The sequence below is a fragment of the Taudactylus pleione genome, unplaced genomic scaffold (assembly GCF_031769625.1).
Source record: "Taudactylus pleione unplaced genomic scaffold, aTauple2 ptg000313l, whole genome shotgun sequence".
Classification (NCBI taxonomy): Eukaryota; Metazoa; Chordata; class Amphibia; order Anura; family Myobatrachidae; genus Taudactylus; species Taudactylus pleione.
This window is the reverse complement of record NW_028284714.1, coordinates 7,551,427-7,571,031: the sequence shown is the minus strand read 5'-3', so window position 1 is coordinate 7,571,031 and position 19,605 is coordinate 7,551,427. Positions and strand designations below refer to the sequence as shown.

At 44.8% G+C, this 19,605-nt stretch overlaps 1 protein-coding gene across 3 annotated transcripts in view; it reads left to right on the top strand.

Annotated features, from left to right (window-relative positions):
* Positions 1-19,605, top strand: part of LOC148510710 (N-acetylneuraminylgalactosylglucosyl-glucoside beta-1,4-N- acetylgalactosaminyltransferase 2-like) — a 317,743-nt gene that overhangs the window by 23,284 nt on the left and 274,854 nt on the right. The gene's annotated exons all lie outside the window — the stretch shown is intronic.

Sequence of the window (19,605 nt, the reverse complement as noted above, 5' to 3'; positions counted from 1 at the left end):
TACAAATCTCCCACTTTACCAGCACCAAAGCAGCCCCAGACCATCACATTACCTCCACCATACTTGACAGATGGCACCAGGCACTCTTCTAGCATCTTTTCACTTGTTCTGCATCTCACAAATGATCTTCTGTGTGATCCAAACACCTCAAACTTCGATTCGTCTGTCCATAACACTTTTTCCTCTGTCCAATGTCTGTGTTATTTTGCCCATATTAATCTTTTCCTTTTATCGGCCAGTCTCAGATATGGCTTTTTCTTGGCCACTCTGCCTAGAAGGCCAGCACCCCGGAGTTGCCTCTTCACTGTAGAAGTTAGCTGGTACCATTTAATGAAGCAGCCAGTTGAGGACTTGTGATGCATCTATTTCTTAAACTAGAGACTCTAATGTGCTTCTCTTCTTATACAGTTGTGCACTGGGGCTTCCCACTTCTCTTCCTACTCTGGTTAGAGCCTGTTTGCGCTGTTCTCTAAAGGGAATAGTACACACCATTGTAGGAAATGTTCAGTTTCTTGGCAATTTCTCGCATGGAATAGACTTCATTTCTAAGAACAAGAATAGACTGTCGAGTTTCACATGAAAGTTCTCTTTTTCTGGCCATTTGGAGAGTATAATCGAACCCACAAATGTGATGCTCCAGATACTCAACTAGCTCAAAGGAAGGCCAGTTTTATAGCTTCTCTAACGAGCAAACCCATTTTCAGCTGTGCTAACATAATTGCACAAGGGTTTTCAAGGGTTTTGTAATCATCCATTAGTCTTCTAACGCGCTTAGCAAACACAATGTACCATTAGAACACTGGAGTGATGTTTGCTGGAAATGGGCCTCTATACACCTATGTAGATATTCTTTTTAAAACCAGACATTTGCAGCTAGTATAGTATTTACCACATTAGCAATATATAGTTTGTATTTCTGATTAATTTAATGTTATCTTCATTGAAAAAAACAGTGCTTTTCTTTCAAAATAAGGACATTTCTAAGTGACCCCAAACTTTTGAGTGTGTGTGTGTGTGTGTTATATACACAGCTGATGGAGTTTAAATATATCTTTAACTTTGCATACGACTTCTGTATCCTCTTTACCAAAGTTAAATGTAGGTGAATATGGAGAATTTGATCTGGAAATGTAAATTCCAGGTGATACTGGTTCGACTAATTTTTAATCTGGACAGATGGGAGATTGAGTGAGTAAAGGCCCCCATACATCAGCAATCGATTGCAGAGATGCCACAATCGATTGAAAAAGGGAAAGAGGGCCTGATTCTGACCCGCTCGCGAGCGCTGGATGCTCACAAGCGGGTCGATGGTGCCGAAGTGCGCATGCGCACGACGGAGGGAGCTCCATCGTGCGCATGCGCGAGACCCGGCGATCGACTGGAAATCCGTCGCTCTGGGTCTCACTACAAAGGGGGCATGCTGTCGATGGTGAGTGACAGCACGTCCCCTTTGGTGGGTTTGGTGGGCGTGCCGGGAGCGTGGCTGCCAGACGGAGGCGTTCCCATGGGAACGCCTACCGTCTGAGTCCGGCCCCACTGACATCAGTTGTGATGTCAGTGGGAGTGATTTTGGCTCTGATAGAGCCAAAATCACTCCTGGGCTTGCGGCAGCGAGACCCTACCGCAGGGTCTCGTCGCAAACCCGATGGTCGCGATGGTCTCTCTTGACCATCGTGACCATCATCATGGACGCTCGCTATAGCTGTGGGTGGTAACCCACAGCTATGCGAGCGTCCATGAGGCCGCTCCAAAATGAGGTAGGAGGGCCCTGATTCAGAGCAAGCGCTCTGGTGAGAGCGTCCGGCTCTGAATCAGGCCAAGAGTTTTATACAAAATCAATTGCTGATGTATGGGGGCCTTTAGTTTGTTGAGAACACTTTTTAATGGTAAACTAGGAAGCTAATAATTTACAGCTGCTAATATTTAATGTATAATTCTACATAATCCTAGCATGTATTTCTATACAAAACATGATCTTCTACTTTTAATTTCATGCATCTCCTTATCTCTTCTTCTTAAATCCCTATTCCTCCCTCTATCCCATGATTATCCTCAGCTCTGCCTTCACAATATTTCTCACGGGGGGTACAGATTCAGAGCCACACACAATCTCCTATGGTGCAAGCGTAACGCTGAGTGTGCGCACAAAGCTGCTTTTGTCTTCGATTCAAATAGTGGGACTGATTCAGAGCTGGTCGCAAGCGCTGAGCACTCACAACCGGGTCGATGCTTGCCCAATGGGCATGCGCACGACAGAGCCGGCTCTGTCGGTGCATACGCGAGACCCGGCTAGCGACGCGTGCTCCGTTGCTCCGGGTCTTGCACCAAAGGGGGCGAGCTGTCGATGGTGATTGACAGCTCACCCCATTTGGTAGGCATGGCCGGGGGGTGGCTTCACAAACTGAGCCGTTCCCAAGCAAACGCCTGCCGTTTGTGGGCGGCCCCACTGACATCACCAGTGATGTCAGTGGGAGAGTTTCCGGCTCTATTAGAGCCAGTAGGCTCTCTGGGGCTTGCGGCCACGAGACCCTACCACAAGGGTCTCGTCGCAAGCCCGATGGTCGTGATGGTCATGACCATCACGACCATTAACCTGGCCGCTCGCTATAGCTGTGGGTGATCACCCACAGCTATGCGAGCGGCCGGGTGGCCGCTCAAAAAAAAAAAAAAAACGCCCTTATTCAGAGCGAGCGCTCATTCAGAGCGTCCGTCTCTGAATCAGGCCCAGTGTCAGAAAAGTGGCGGAACAGTGGCAGGTGTTCCTGGGTGGTGACTAGGAGGTGGGTAGTAGTGCATGCAAAAATGGTCCCTTCAATGGACATATAATGGGAGTGTCATGGGCATGTTAATGCAAGCTGCTGTGGTTACAGATGTACAATCACAATTATAGGAGGCCTTAGTCAGACAGACACTGCACATGCCATAGGGCTGGTGCAATTTTTAACCCTACCCCTAACTCCAATACTTACCGTAGGAATGTCAGCAGTCTGGATGCTGGCGTAGGGATCCTGATTGTTGTCGGATTCTGGCGCCGACATTCTTTTTTTTTTTTTATATCCAATAATATTTTTATTAAATTTTTCTTTTGAATATACAAATAAACATTGTATTAATAAAGCATTACAAACAATACAATGTATTAAAAACAATGAAACAAAATAAAAAAAATAAAAAGTACATACAGTACAAGTGTGGTTTCTCTTTTTGTTATTCAAATAACACTGTGTATTACCAATAATCCTCCGCATACAGATCAAAACAAGTATATATGGTAATCTTACAACTGTAACCATACATATGACATCAAATACAGCACTGCACATATTATATTGTGTTGTTTTTTTTTTTATGTTCCCCCTTGAATCTACACGTTAGGAAAGAGAAGGGTCCATCACCCCCGACCGATTATACGGAGAATCTAGCCATCTATCCCATACATTATAGTACTTTTGTATTATATTTCTAGCGGTATAAATGTATTTTTCGTGTCGGCGCCAGGTATTCTATATCCCGTGTTAAAGATACACCAGCTGGTGTATCTTCAACAGGAGCTTGGGTTTTTTGCAATGTACAGGTTTTGTACAGCCATACTCACAGTTACACAGACAAGTAGCAGAGATTGAGCGGAGCATACAGTGGACCAAATCATACGTAGGTAGGTAACACAGGATATTAATATTATAGGGTCCACCAGAGAGCTAAATATTACACACCTATGTACAACTGTGGTGCTCAAACACAGTGTCAAGATGGCATAGCACATGCACAGACTAGATAACGGTAGCCATCTTAGTAAGGATAGGTACTTGTTATGGAGCATCATGAAGATAGTGCAGTAGCACACTCCATATACCGGCAGAACCAAGTGCTAGCTCAGGTCTTCCCACCAAGTACAGATCTAAATCTTGGATATAGTGTGTTTTGGATTCCATTTAAGATCAATCCCTCTTGATTGGGCACCATTTTACATAGGAGAGGGTGTGGGCTGTAGTTGATCTTTAAAAGATGTCATTAGGATGCTGTTAGGACAATATTAGGATTAGATTAGAGAAAGCAACTGCAATCCAGTGCACTGCAAATATAGGGCCTAATTCATTACGGATCGCTATACAATCGTAGCTGCAATTACGCATGCAGATCTGCTGTGAAAATATGCTAATGAATGTAATCGCAAAGCCATCGCACAGGCAGCTTAGAGATGCCCACTACCCCTATCTCACATCCGTAATACCTTGCAGTCCTGCGTATACATCGGTAACATGGAGTAACATCGGCCCCTCATGCACAATTACAGCTGGTCTGACCTTACTCAGAAATTGCTAACCTCAACGCACACAGTGAGTATGCCGTCGAAGAGGCTAATTTTTGCACGCCCATGCAACGGGGTTCAAACTGACAGGAACGCCTGTGTTTCTCCTACCACTCCCCCGTCACCACCCCCAAACGCTCACTCTGCGATGGATTACTATGTGCATGTAATCACAGTGCAATTGTAGCACAGACACTGAGCGGTGCATGCGCAGTGCTGAACAATCGGTCGATCTGCGTATGTAGCTGCAACTGCATATGCTGCTGAATCAGGCCCTAAATCACATACTTTTAAATACACAGAGGAGTATATATGAGCATGTAGAATGCAAATTGTAGATTGCTCGATGGATATTAAATAACAGAGACAAAACGAAATATAAATGGGGCTGATGTATGAAGCTCTGGGAAGTGATAAAGTGGAGAGTTATAAACGACCAACCAATCAGTTCCCAACTGTCATTTTTCAAACACGGCCTGTAACATGACAGTTAGGAGCTGAGTGGCTGGTATTTGTCACTCTGCACTTTATCACTTTCCAGAGTTTCATCCATCTGCCTCAAAGAGGATTCATCCAGATTCATGAGGGATAACTGTTGTTTTGATTAACTGTTCAGAAAAAATACAATGTGTGATTTTAACACTGTTAAGCCATGGATGCCCTGTGACTGAATCAAAAGATGGCTCGATATGTGTATTTGGTTGACTTTTTGATGTTCCTCCAGTCGCTAAAACATATAAAGGATGAAATTCCACCAGGTTACTACTGGACACACTGGGGTCCTGACTGTATGCACTTAAGAGGGGCCTGGCTGGACGCACATAGGGGGGGCATGGTTGGATACACATAAGTGGGTCTACTGGACACACAGAAGGGTGGCTGGCTGGATGCACAGGCAGGCTTGATATTTTTTGCCCAAATGATTTTCTAGTAGGAATAAGGTAGCGGGGGAAAGGGGGGCCCTGCCGATTTTGTTAGTCCCGGGCCCCACAATTTCTGATGGCAGCCCTGATCTCATTACTGAGGTTTCCAATAGATTAACACCTGTATGCTTCTTTGTGATGCCAGCGATATAGACAGTAGCCTGTCTCCCCATGATGTGTTAGATACTACTGCTGAAAATGATACACACACCCAGTGGGCTGTCATAATCTTGGATTCTTTAGTTTAACCAGTACCTCTTATCCACATATCTGTATTTAAATGGATAGTCAGTACAATGGCATTATATAGGCATAGAAGTTAACGGGTTTGACACGTGACACATAACCTTAACAGGTTTGATACAGGATTCTGGCTCTTGGGATGCCGATGGTCAGAATACCGACAGCACCATCCCCACAGTCAGAATCCTGACACAATTAGCTAAGTGTCCTAATCCTAACCCTAACCCTAACTGCCCCCCCCCCTGCAGCCTAACCCTATCCCTCCCCCTAGTGCATAATCATAATCCCTAAACCTAACCCTCCCCTTAATCATAACCCCTTAACCCTAATACTGGATTCTGGAGCAGGAATTCTGACTGCTGTCTGGATTCTGGCACTGGCATCGTGATCGCCAGCTACATCCCACCTTAACTATTCTGCCAAACCAGATGCAATATCGGCGAATATTGGATGGAGATCTAATGGCTTAAGTGATCCACTGTGCAACAGAATGGCGGCTGTCATACTTAGTTGTTCTTGCAAATTATTGTTTCACAGTCAATTGTTTGAAACTACGACTGTAGTCTTCTTTGTCCCCTTCTGTGATGAAGATTCATCCCCAACAGCAGCAGCCCTAGCTTGCAAAGATTATTCTTGGCAATCCTAGGTAGAGGCGGTCAGATTGCTATGCAAATTGGATACTGGACTACCTCCGATCATTAATGAGGAGATTGATGATGAAAGTGTTGGAGGTGGAGATTGCATGTGCTGGTACATATCAATGCTGCTGGTAGTTGATGCTGGAGTGCTTGCTATAATTTTATATGATTTTCCAGATTTTGATAAATACATTGAATGAACTTGCTGCAAATGACATAACAGGGAAGAGGTGCCTAGATGGTAAACGTCCCTAACTCTACTAACTTTGGCTCTACAAGTGGCACAGATTCCTTGTCAAATGTACAGTATACACAGAAACACACATAGGTGTGACAAGGGGATATAGTTATGAGACCGACAGGGAAATCCCGACAAGGGACTTAAGATAGGTGTTGTCAGAGCGTCTGGCTCTGAATCAGGCCCAGAGTTTGCTAATCAGCCTCTGTGTTCTTTCTGTGCACTGATTTGCCTGTTTTAGAAGTGACACTTCTAGACTCTGGGTCTCATTCAGAGCCGCTCGTAAGCGGCCGCTCGTTCGTTCTGAGCGATGTTCGCACATCTGCGCATGCGTTTGGGTATTAGTACGCATGCGCGAACCAGTCAGTGCGGCCAGAAATCGTTTGTTCGCAATATAGCGAATGCCTGATATTTTGAGTGACAGAATGAGGCGTTTGTGGGTGGTAACAGGGGAAGGTGCTTGAAAACGGGGAGTGGAAATCAGAACGCAGGCGTGCTTAAAGGTCAAAACGGGTGTTTTAAGGGTGTGCATAATTAAGAAAGCAGCGTCATCGACCATGTTAGTTGGGTGTCTTTTAGCCAGAACTGCTCGCAATATTGCGGTAGGAAAAACCAACCACAAGAATAGCAAGCAGTTCATACGCTGTTCGATGTACTCGATTAATCTAATAAATAGCGGACATGACGTATGATGCGAGCGGCCAAGGGGCGTTTTGTACTAAAAAACGTCCGCATGTTTTGTTCGCTCATTCAGACATGGAGGCGTCAACAGACCGCAAAGAGCGAACGGTTAATTTAAATAGCCACCCCCTTTTTCTGAATGAGCGAGCGCAAATAGCGTCCGGCTCTGAATGAGACCCTCAGTCTGAGAAGGTATTGCATGCGAGGTTACAGAAGGTGTCTAACTTTGTTTAGCCAGGGCTTTCACAATAGGATTTCTAGTGTACAAAAAAGTAGTAGCAGGACCACAACTTGCAATGAAATGCCGTGGTCTGAACCTTTTCTTGCCACTGCATGTTTTGTATGGCATATTGGTAATTAAGTTTACGTTTTTTGACAGTAACTTTTTCCTGTATAGTTATACAGTAAGTGATGTTTTCTTAAAGTTTTTTCAAACATTGTTTAGATTTGGAGTGCCCTTTCTTACACCTTCTTCTAACCCTTGACCATCTTTAAAAGAAGATGTTGAAGTACAGTACTGTGACTGCCAGCACTAGTACTGGGTTGCCCCTGTTTATCTATCGATTAATCCATGATTAATTTTTACACCAGGACAGGAGTAAAGAGTTGAACTTAACTCACACCACACCAAGTTAACATAATGGGGAAGATGTATGACGTTATGTGCGCTGATACCACTTCTACCCGATGTATGATCGGGGGTTTGGCGGTAAATGACAGGGGCGCTATCGACAGCTACAGCCTGGCGCTGCCCTATCCCCACAGCAGGGACAGCACTGTCATATAGGAGGGACAGCGCTTGAATACATCTACCCCACAATGCGAAAGGGAAATAAGGAACTCGGGGCCTGATTCTGACCCTGTCGCAAGTGCTGTGCGCTCGCAACCGGGTCGATGGTGGGCCAGTGTGCATGCACACGATGGAGCCGGCTCTGTCGTGCGCATGCGTGAGACCCGGATAGCGACGGGCAAGCCGTCGCTCCGGGTCTCGTACCAAAGGGGGCGTGCTGTCGATGTTGAGTGACAGCACGCCCCCTTTGGTGGGCGGGCCGGGGGAGTGGCTGCCCAAACGGAGGCGTTCCCATGTGAATGCCTCCGTTTGGGGCCGGCCCCACTGACATCACGAGTCATGTCAGTGGGAGAGATTCCGGCTCTGTCAGAGCTGAAATCTCTCTGGGGCTTGCGGCAATGCGACCCTACCACAAGGGTCTCGTCGCAAACCCGATGGTCGCGATGGTCTCTCTTGACCATCGTGACCATCTTCCTGGCCGCTCGCTATAGCTGTGGGTGGTCACCCACAGCTATGCGAGCGGCCGGGAGGCCGTTCAAAAAAAAAATTAGCCTGGCCCTGATTCAGAGCGAGCGCTCTGTCAGAGCGTCCGGCTCTGAATCAGGGCCTCAGAGCCGTAACTAGACTTTTTGGTGCCCTGTGCCAGAAAGAGCATTGGCGCCCCCCTCATTTTTCAAAGGGACATAATGCACTAAAAAAAGGGCCATGGCTTCATGGGGAAGGGCCAGGGAAGAGATAGGAGAGGCCAGGAGATGTTGGGGATGGAATAAGAGGAAGCTACAAGCAAGAATGATAATAAACAGAAATTTGACAGGCCCAAACAGCGCCCCCTGCCCTGTGGTGCCCTGTGCAATGGCACCGGGCGTACTACCCTAGCTACGGCCCTGAAGGAACTGTTACCTTTACCATCCAGTTTTATTAAAAGACTTGAAATTTTTTTAAACACCAGAAAAAAGTATTTTTTGCAATTACAATTTTTGGGGTGCAGCTGACAGGGGACACTACCAAAGCTTGTTTTAGACCTCATGGGGCCCTAGGCAAGATACCAATTTGGGGCCCCCCACCCTCAAACAATCCTGTGCATATATTACAGCAGGTGTAGCTAAAGCAAGTTACACACGTCAAATTATATACATACATCATAGTATTTTAGATATATATATAATTATATATCTGTCTGTGTGTGTGTGTGTGTGTGTGTGTGTGTGTGTGTGTGTGTGTGTGTGTGTGTGTGTGTGTGTGTGTTACAGGGTCAGCATAAATCCACATGAAGTAAATGTGAAATATCCAGATCTCCCAGGTTTGGCAGAGAAAAGGCATTAGGATTGTGTAAATATCCAGTTCAGGTGTTGCCGCAATCATTGCCTGGAAAGGCAGCTGATTACAGACACCTATGAGAAGATGGTGTAAGAACTGCAGAGACACTGGGGAAACTGAGCCTGACCGTGAGATAGTCGCCCGGAGGTGACGAGTGTTAGGAATCCTGGACCTGTGAGTCCACTGAAGAAAATATTCCTGTTTTAAAGACTTTATGTAACATCTTGCCTGTGAACTGCCGTATCCTGTATACCTGCCTGTGGTGAGAAATAAAGATGCTGAAGGATTTTACCCGATCTACTATATGTGATTCTTGTCGCTATATAGCAAAAGCCAATATTTTAACTCTTTACTTGCACCACACTTACACAATCAACCACGAACCCACCACTCCAGGGGTGCCGGGGATAGCCCCGAGCTATGAGCCTGGGGTGTCCTAAGGAGGGGGAAACTTTATTGGGGTTGGTCCCCAGCTCCCCAGGGATCCACGGCCTGAGCTGACAAATGGTCAGGGGTGATGCTTCGACTGGGGGGCCTGGTGAAAGGGCTCCCCTGGCCGTAGCATCACCCCCCGCTAGAAAGAGTCCGGTGCTGGTTCTGGTAAATACAGGGGGACCTTACTCATTTTTTCCCCCTGTATTTCAAGAACCAGGGCCGGCTCAGAGCCCAGTGCTGGTTGCGCTGAATATGGGGGACCCCTACATCATTTGTCCCCCATATTTTGGCAACCAGGACTGGTTCTGAAAAGCCTGGTGCTGGTTGTGCTTCATACGGGGACCGTTACGTAATTTGTACCCTGTATTTAGCACAACCAGTATTGGCTTTCCAAAGCCCAGAGCTGGTTGTTTTTGGGGAAGGGGCCACACCATTTTTTTTTCAAAAAATTTTTACACAGGGTTTTTTTCTTAATTAAACACAAAAGCTCAGACGGGTCTCACTGACACGCACCTGCTTCTGTGTTTATTTAAATACCGGTATCACGGATCGTTAAGATCTGAGCCTGCATCAGTCTGCTGCTACCTCCCCCGGGTCCTGTCACCTGCACCACCACCACCACCGTTGACACCCGTGGGTCCCAGCCGCAGCTAAAGCCTGCTATCCCCCAGGTCCAGCCGCAGCTTGCAGCTGCTTCCTTCCCCCAAGCCCACCGCCACTACCACCCACACTGACCTGCCATCTTGGTGCACCCAAGTGAAGCCACATTGAGTACACCTGATGGAGACTACTACTGAGGCTGTGCATCAAGTTGAAACTTCCTATCTCTATAATGGCAGGTTCATGAGGTAATAGTTTAAAAACTGTAACTTTCTCAATTGCCTAAACCGCAAAAACACCTACCCTGGAACAATAGCTACCTAATAAAACAAACCCAAAGTGTAAATTTGCCCCCTACCCTGAGTTATGCTTTCCCAAAAATCCCCCATAGAGAACAGCAGAAAAGCTGTCCTACTTCAGTGTCAGAAAATACTGACAGTTGGAAATTTAAATTACTCCCAAGCCCTCACTTTTTATATTTTTGCCCTAAAATTTGGCATACAGCACCAAGCGACAGTTCTACCAGCCCATGCGAAATTTCAGCTCCATACCTCCAATAGCTTTTGAGGTATAGCCCCTTAAACACCATGGCCCCTCGGGATTTCTGTATGTGAAAATTTAGTTTTTTTTTCGGGTGGACCCTCTACGTCACTCGATTAGCCTGGTGCTGGTTGTACTTAATACAGGGAAGGGAACCCCTACGTTGTTTGTCCCCTGTCTTTAGCAATACCAGTACTGGGGCTCCAAAGCCCAATGCTGGTTGTGCTGTGGAGGCACGTGTAAGGCAGGTGCAATCTGACTGAGCCAGGTTAAACCCCGTGGTTGTGGTAGCAGTATACCTTTAAGAATTATGATGTTGGTGTCAGTCATTAGTATTCGCCTATAGGGTTCCTTGGGGGTTTGGCCTTGCTGGTATATTAGGTCTGTTTTGCAAAGACTCAACATCTTTGTTTCTGGAAACTTTCAGCCCAGGAGTCAGGGAAGTGATCTGCGCTTTTGATTGTATAAAGTGTGCATTGTCTGCCTTTTCTTTTTTTTTTTGTATGCTTAAATCTATTTTTTCCTTCCTCCTTTACATCCCAGTCTATGCTGCTGTCCCTCACTTTACTTTCTTTCTACATTTTCTTTTTCCCTGTGTTTTTCTCCCTTCCTAAATGTCCTCCTGTTGCGCCCCCCCCTACTATACCCCGCTGCCCAGTGAAGCTTTCAGCCCGCTCGGCTTCTTTAGCCAAAGCGGGGCCTGCTGTGCCCTGTGCGGCTGGTGGTCACGTGATGCGCCATGGCTTGTGGCAGCTGTGCCGGAGCCAGAGGCTGAGTTAGCTGGCTCCCGGCAGTTTTGCGCAGCAGCGACGGGCTCCATTGCATTGCATGCTCCAGAGGGATGCAGCCTGCGCAGCTGCTGCGGGCCTGTCCTTGGAGGCCTCCCACATGAGGGCGGCAGGGTCAGCGGAGCTTCCACTTGTCCCACGCCGCTCAGTGCAGGCTATGATGCAGGGTCTCTGGTCACTGCTGTCCCCGGCGGGGGTCAGCGGTGTTCCGGGAGGGGTGCGGGGTCCAATCAGCCATTGCTTGGGAAGGGCAGTATAAGGGGAATAAAGTGGCTTTTAAGGTCTCTTGTTGGGCTCCCAGCAGGCCAGGCTGGACCTGTAGTTCAGGTCCAGAGTGTGACTGATGCACGGGGTGATATGATGCCCAATCACAGCCAGAGGGCTTACACTGCCCCGCTTTACAGTGCGGTGGTGTCGGTGAGTAGAGCTGCTTTTGGTGCTGCATGTTCTTGTTAGTGTCACACATGAAATATATAGCGCCTCCTTTTAACATGTATCAGCCAGTAATAAATATCCTGTGCACCAGCTAGGAGATCTAGAAACCATGCTACGTTTAGAGATGAGCTGCTATAGAGCCACTATTTCCATCTATGTACAGGGCAGTGCTAGGTCCTTCTGCTGTTTCCCCAGACTGCTCCAATTATCTGGAATGGTGCCCACATACGAAATATGTACATTTAGTTTAGGCAGGTTGGCACTACTAACGAATCTAGTGGCTTATTGTGATTGATGGTCCTGTATATACTGGAATTAATGGACACTCAAAATATTTTTGTATGACTCATATTAAAGCTGGATAAGTGCTACTTATTCTCCCTTCAGCGACTGGCTACACTCACTCTAAAATCAAGCATTGGGAGACCCTCCCCTTTAGAAATCCTTTGTTTGCCACTGGTGGGGGTCACTTAACGCTGGGTTACACCTTCACCCCGCCATTAGTACAACGTGTGCGGCTGGCACGCTTATGCAATTTACGTGTTTTTTCCCTGTCGCGTTCGCTAGGTGATGCTGCACCTGTGGTGCAACAGGTTCCATTGCCTCACTAATATAGAAAATAAGAGCGCTTGTGACCAGTTGCTGGATTGAGTAATTTTATAATTATTGCACATTTCACAATTAAAAACTATGAATTTATTCAAACTACACAGATAGAATAATTCATAGGACCTATTGCCACAATATATCTGTACAGCACAGATCCGGCTCTGAGTACATATAAACATTCAGAATGTCGGTCTTATTAGCAGGAGTATAAGCAGCAGAGATGTGGCATAACTATTCCATCACAGCCAGTAACATGCGAATGTAACCGTTAGTAATAATATTCAGTCACAGCCAATTAGCATAAAGATATAGAAGTTGGTAGTGTGTAGCTGGATGATATTGTCACTACAAATTATGTTAGTATTAATACTTGGTACATTACCATCTGGCCATTTCTTTATAGTGATTAATGACCTCTGCCCCCAAAATGGGGGGAGGATACTCCGTACTGCTGGCTGGGCAAGTAAGACAATTGCTGGGTACTTAGTATTAATGTGCATGCTTATGCATCAAGCGGTCCAAGGGTGCTATGGTCCTCAGGGAGGGGGGCCTCTAATGTTGTTCCATTACCTTCCTCCCACCCCTTATTCACAGGTTCCTCATCTATGTTTGCTCCACCCAGTTTGCAGCCTTCCCTACCTGTGGCAGACATGGATCCTGCAGCAGCCGCTAATGTATTAGTGGCTTTGGCAGATGTGTTGGCACCTTTTTTGGCAGCGCAGTCCTCGTCAGCCTCCAAAGCATCCATCGGCTCAGTCATCTGCACACTTGCAGAAAACTTTGCCCCCCCCCCTGACGGGCCAATTTTTTGCGCGTTTACCATTTGCTAGGGGTGTTAAGTCCTGGTGCTGCGCCTTTGGTTTCTCATTCTACATCTGCGAATGTGGCTATGGATTTTGTGCCTGTTCTCCCTTCTCCCTCCTCTGCAGGTGTTGCTGCGGCTGTGACCTCTGCTGACCAGATTGATGATGCGGTGGTTTGCTGAATAGATTGGTTGCATTGCTTAAATGGGTAACGTTAGCTGGGTGGAAATGATAGACAAAAGATCTTGATCTATTGACTGCAGTCGAAGGTGTGTGCTTATCGCAATTTTTATTTCATTTGCTCAAATTGGCATTTACAATGGTGCTATGGCGCATTTCGGGTTAGTGAGTTGTTGGCACCGCATGCGCTTCGGCACCTCTGCTGCGCAGGTTTAGTTATAAGTAGTTCACGAATGATCAGTTTAAATGAACTGATCTTCAAAATGAACTAGTTTAATCAGTTCACATATCTGGCAATGATCAGTTCATCATGAGTTACAACACGTGGGATTCCCCATCATCTAAAGACATGGTGCTGAGTGCTGCATGCTATATGCTGTAGTTTTGTTTATTCTACAAGACATGGGAGGAGATGTATCAAACCTTCAAGAGAGCTCAAAGGGGAAGGTTGCCCATAGCAACCAATCGGTTTCCGTCATGTTATAGACAGTGTTAGATAACTGACAGAAGCTGGCATATACAACCCCTACACTATCACACCCATTATGTCCCTAAATAATGAAAAATAGAAAAATTGTTAATTTAGAGAAGAAAACAGAAATGCAATTATAATAACAATACTATGATTTATAGCAAACTGTGTATCATAATGTTGTAATGATGGGTCTATGTTTATGTGGAGGTCTGGAGCTGTAGTCCCATATTCTCATTTTTAGTCTATCCCAGATGTGCATCCAGTGCCATTAATGGGTGCAATTAAATAAAAGATGGGGTAACTGTATGGGTTTTTCCTATAACTGTTTTTCTTCCCAATTACTGTGTTTTCAAAGCATGAAAAAGTGACACGTCACAATACTCTTAATTTGGGTCTTTCTCAACAATAATTTACATTGCAGTGCTAAACATGTCACTACTACTTTGCTGTATAAGTGATTGCTTTTTTAACTAATACAAGATCAGACATATCTGATCATTTGAACAGGACTCATCTAGTAGAAATGCTGTACTGTATGTATAATAGAGTTGTTCCGTTTACTATCACTTCTTTTGCAGTGTATCAGAGCCAGTGATGCAATGTCCTAAATGAACTTCAATTTTGAACTGCTCTTTTGAGTGAACTATATCATAATGACCTATTTATCAAAATGAACTAGATTTCCCATCTCTACGCAGGATGCGTCGCTCTAACACTTACCAAATTGGGCGGGGTCGCTGGCTAGCTTTGCAGAACTGTCAGGATGCCGGGACCTGCCCGGTGTGTTTTTTAACGCATGAATATTTGCGGCTGTGCTCAGAGTGTGGAGAAGTGTGGTGGTGCATCAGGATGGGGGTTCCAGTTGGTAAATACCAATTTGGTCAGTTTTTGCAGTGGTGTATGGACGGATCTCGGTCTACCTTAGCGCGAATATGGTGCTCATTTGTTCTGAATGGGGACTGCCATGTCTGCTGCCGCTTCAGGTTTTTCACGTCAGAGATTCATTCTCTGGGTAGGTGGAACTCTGGAGCAGTACGTCGGTTTGTGCATACGGGCAGGGTGCTTGCTGGCGTTATTCGGCATGTTGACCAGGGGTTTAGACTACTCGCTTTCAGGAGTTTGGAGGGATTTTTATTTTTCCTATGGAGGCAACAAATATTCCCCATATAAGTAGAAAAGATTCTAGTAAGTTTTTGTTTTTACCTCCAGCCTGGTTGGCATGCTTGTGTTTGTCACTAACATCGTTATTGTTGTTTTATGTTGTCCTGTCTGCAGTTTGCAGGTGTGCATGGTGTGGTACGAGTGTTGTGTGTTTTCAATTCCTTTCTTAAATAAAACCAGTAAGAAAATAACATAGTTATGATGACAGGCCAGTCTGGATTATTGACAAGTCATTCCTTTTATTATTATTATTATTATTATTTATTTATATGGCGCCACAAATGTTCCGCAGTGCCTTACAAAGTACATAAACAAGTTGTAGACTTACATAACAATACACTACAGGACCAGGACATGGATAATATATATTGCTACATTAGCAACCATAACACCCAGATAATCAACAGAGCATAAGCAACCAAGTGTTAGGTGCCCTAGTGGTGAGTAAGAAGTAGATGAAACTAAAGTAGGGAGAAGCACAAGAGGGTAGAGGACCCTGCCCGTAAGAGCTTACATTCTAAAAGGGTCGCTAAGTCGGCCGCTGTGCATTGCTTAAGCTCTTTTGTTTCGGCCTATGGTGTTAAGTGATTGGGTTTTTAGAGGAATGCTGTGGCGTGAATGATGGGGCGTCTTTCTACGGTGAGACTGTTTGGTCGGCCTATGGCTTTTGATCGTGCACTTAAGTGGAGATGATGGCAGAGTTGTGGTTCAGAGTGAACTCAAATTTATGATGTGCATTTGGTCTGAAAAGGACCATTTGTCGGGGTGGCGAGTATTAAAAGGACGTCTATGTCTACGGTGCGACTGTTTGGTCGGCCTATGGTGTGATCATACACTTAAGTGGAGATGATGGCGGAGTGTGGTTTCAGAGTGCACTCAGATTCATAGACGAACATTTGTTGGTCTGACGGGGACCATCTGTTGACGATCGATCTGTTTATGTTGATGGAGGCTTTGTTTAAACTGATAGTTGAGTTGGTTTAGTGTCTTTTGTGGCGGGCTGCGGCTTGAGTTGCCTTGCTTTGGCGGAAAGAACGGTAGTGTGCTTCTGGTTATACAAATTAGATGGGTGCGCTCTCCTTAATCAATGATAGGCTGGAAACGTCCCTACCGGGAAATGACACAGCCCGTCCGTGCGGGCTTTTGCTGGAGAGTTGAACACCAATGATGATGTGTTTGGTCTGCGTGTGTTTTGTCGGAGTGTCCGTTCTTTGTTGTCTGCCACCATACTAACTTTAAGCTCACAATCAATTTCAATTGGCAACTTCTAATTATCTAATTAGAGAGCCCAAATTCAATATTATATTAATTATTAATAATCTAATGTCAAATAAATTTGACGTTTAATTTTAAATACAACTCCTGTTGTCTGTGTGCTTATTTTTAGATATGTTTTTAGTTGTGTTAAGTCTGAAAGGTACATATCAACCATAGGGAGTTTATGAGATTGCTGTCACTCGCAAAATGGTGGAGCTGCTAATTCACAGAATTGTGAGATCTAAGCAGAAAATAGAGCTGTGCAGATGGGATAAAAGTGGTGTGGATGGGGGGAGGAGACAGAGCAGTGTGGATAGTTGAAACATAAAGGAGGGAAGATTAAGCAGTACAGAGGGGGTTAGCCAAAGTGATGCAGTTGGGTGAAAAACAGTGGTGCGGATAGGGTGGAGGAACACCGTAATGCAGATGGGTGGAAAACAGTGATGCGGATGGGGGGGAAACAGAGTGGCACAGTTTGGGGGGACAGCGACATGGGTGGGGGTAGAGAATGGCATGAACATGGGAAGACAGAGCAGTGCAGATGGGTAAAGACAGATTGATGCGGATAAGGGAATACAGACTAACACAAATGGGAGAACACACATCAGTAGGGATTGGGGAATACAGATTGGTGTGGATGGGTAGGAAGACAGAGTAGTGCGGGTGGGGGAGAAGACAGAGTTGCACAGTTGGGGGGATAGAGTGGTGCAGATGGAGGAAGAAAGAGTGCCACAGAGGAAAGGAAGACAGAGCGGTGTGGCTTAGGGGAAGGCAGTGGTGCAGAAGGAGACAGAGTGGCATGGATGCAGGGCGGTGTGGATGGAGAAAGACAGATTGGTGTGGATGAAAGAACACAGACTAGCACAGTTTGGAAACCACACAGCAGTAGAGATTGGGGAAGACAGATTGGAGTGGATAGGGAGGAAGACAGAGAGTGGTGCCGATGATGGGGGAGACAGAGTTGCACGGTTGGGGGGACCAGAGTAGTGCAGATTAAGGGAAGAGGGTAAAAGCCGGAAACATAGTAAATGCATTGAAAAAGCCGGAACTCCATAGTAAGTGTATTAGAAAAGCCGGAAATCCTATTACATGTATTGAAAAAGCCAGAAATCCATAGTAGATGTATTAGAAAAGTCAGAAATTATAGTAAATGTATTGAAAAAGCCAGAAATCCATAGTAAATGTATTAGAAAAGCCGGAAATCATAGTAAATGTATTAGAAAAGCCGAAAATCCATAGTATGTGTATTATAAAAGCCAGAAATCATAGTAAATGTATTAGAAAAGCCGGAAATCCATAGTAAATGTATTAGAAAAGACGGAAATCTATAGTAAATGTATGATTGCCGGCTTTTTCAATGCATTTACTATAATTTCCACCTTTTTTAATGCACTTTACTATGATTTCCTGCTTTTTCAATACATGTAATATGATTTCTGGCTTTTCTAATACATTTGCTATGATTTCAGGCTTTTTCAATACACTTTACATTGTTTCCGGCTTTTTCAATGCAGTTACTATGTTTCTGGCTTTTACCCACACCCCAGATTAAGGAAGAAAGAGTGCCACAGATAAGAGAGAGACAGCAACGTGACTGTGGAGAAATCACGGATGCAGGGCGGTGCGGTTTGGGAAAAACAGATTGGTTCTGTTGAGGGAACACAGACTAGCACAGTGGGGAGACCACACAGCAGTAGGGATTGGGGAATATATAGCAGCATGGAGGCATATAGGGGAAGAAAGTGTACTTGCATAGACAGAGTATGATAGTTTTAGAAATAAGGGAGCTGAACATGTATTCTAAACTAGATAAATGTATGGCGCGAAAAGGATGTTGGAAGCCGGTGAGATTGTTGTAGTGATCGAATGGGAAGATTGTGGGCACTGAGTTGGATGTGGGAGCCACATAACTGCTCAAGCCTCAGTTGCATAGACTGCATGTGTGTATTCCAATCAGCAAACGATTCTGTGAATTAGCAGCTCCACCATTTTGTGAGTGACAGCAATCTCATTCTGTGAGAGCGCTGAATCTGCATTTAACCACAGGGTGTGATAGCATACCATATCTGTATTGCGCAAGGAACACGTCCATTAAGGCATCAGCCTTAATGATCGTAATTTCATTGCTTTTTTTAGTTTGAGTGGCACAAATTCAGTAGGTTTTGTGAAATTTCAGATCATTTCTAAAAAGCCTTAATGGGACATGTAATACTGTAAGGTTTTTTGTCTATGGAATATATATATAATATTAATGTTTAACTTACTCCAGTGACAACTCTGTAATATATGCAGTTATTACTGTAATCAAAAACGCATTAGAAAGCATGAGAGCAAGGCAAAACCTCAAATATGACAGAGATTAATACCACTTGCATATATGCACAAACATACACAAAAATGGAAATTTTAAGTGAACGCCAAGGCCCATCTCTTGCGAGCCTGCAATGTAGAACTGGAGGAATGGTGGACAAACAGTGGAAGGCAGGAGGAGAGGGGAAGAATGGGAGGATAAAGAGAGGTAGACAGGAATAAAGGGGGAATAATAGAGGTAGACAGGAGTAAAGGGGGGACAAAGAGGTAGATGTGAGTAAAGGGAGACAAACGGAGAGAGAAGGAAGGAAAAGGGGAAAACATGGTGAGCCAATTAAAAACCACAACAGGATATATAGGAGATAGGTAAGAAAGGCACTTCTAAACAGACATTAATCAATAATAACCTTGATGCACTCCCCTTCTTTCAAAAGGGTGTCAGCTCTTTCAGAAAAATGGTGTCAGTTGGATTCTGACACCTAGAAACTATATCATTAAATGGATGTGATATGGAGCGCCTGAAAGTGCTGAGTGCCTTGTGCAAATAATTAATTAAGTAATTGCGGGTATATTTCAGCCACTCTCACAATGCAAGCTGCAGTGTATATGTGCAATAATCAGTGCAAGTTTCATAAAACACATATATTAAAAATAAGAATTTAATACTAACAGCAATATAAATGTTCTGGTGCATTTAATGTGTCATTGGTGCATATGTGCATTTATAAAAATCAAAATGATGTGCTGATATTACTAAAAAAGGTATACAATTTATTTCAATATTACAACAGTAACTGTGCAATAAAGGTTTGCACAGATAGCATGAACTTGGACAACATCTAGTAAGAAAAATATAAAAAGTATCTAAAAAAA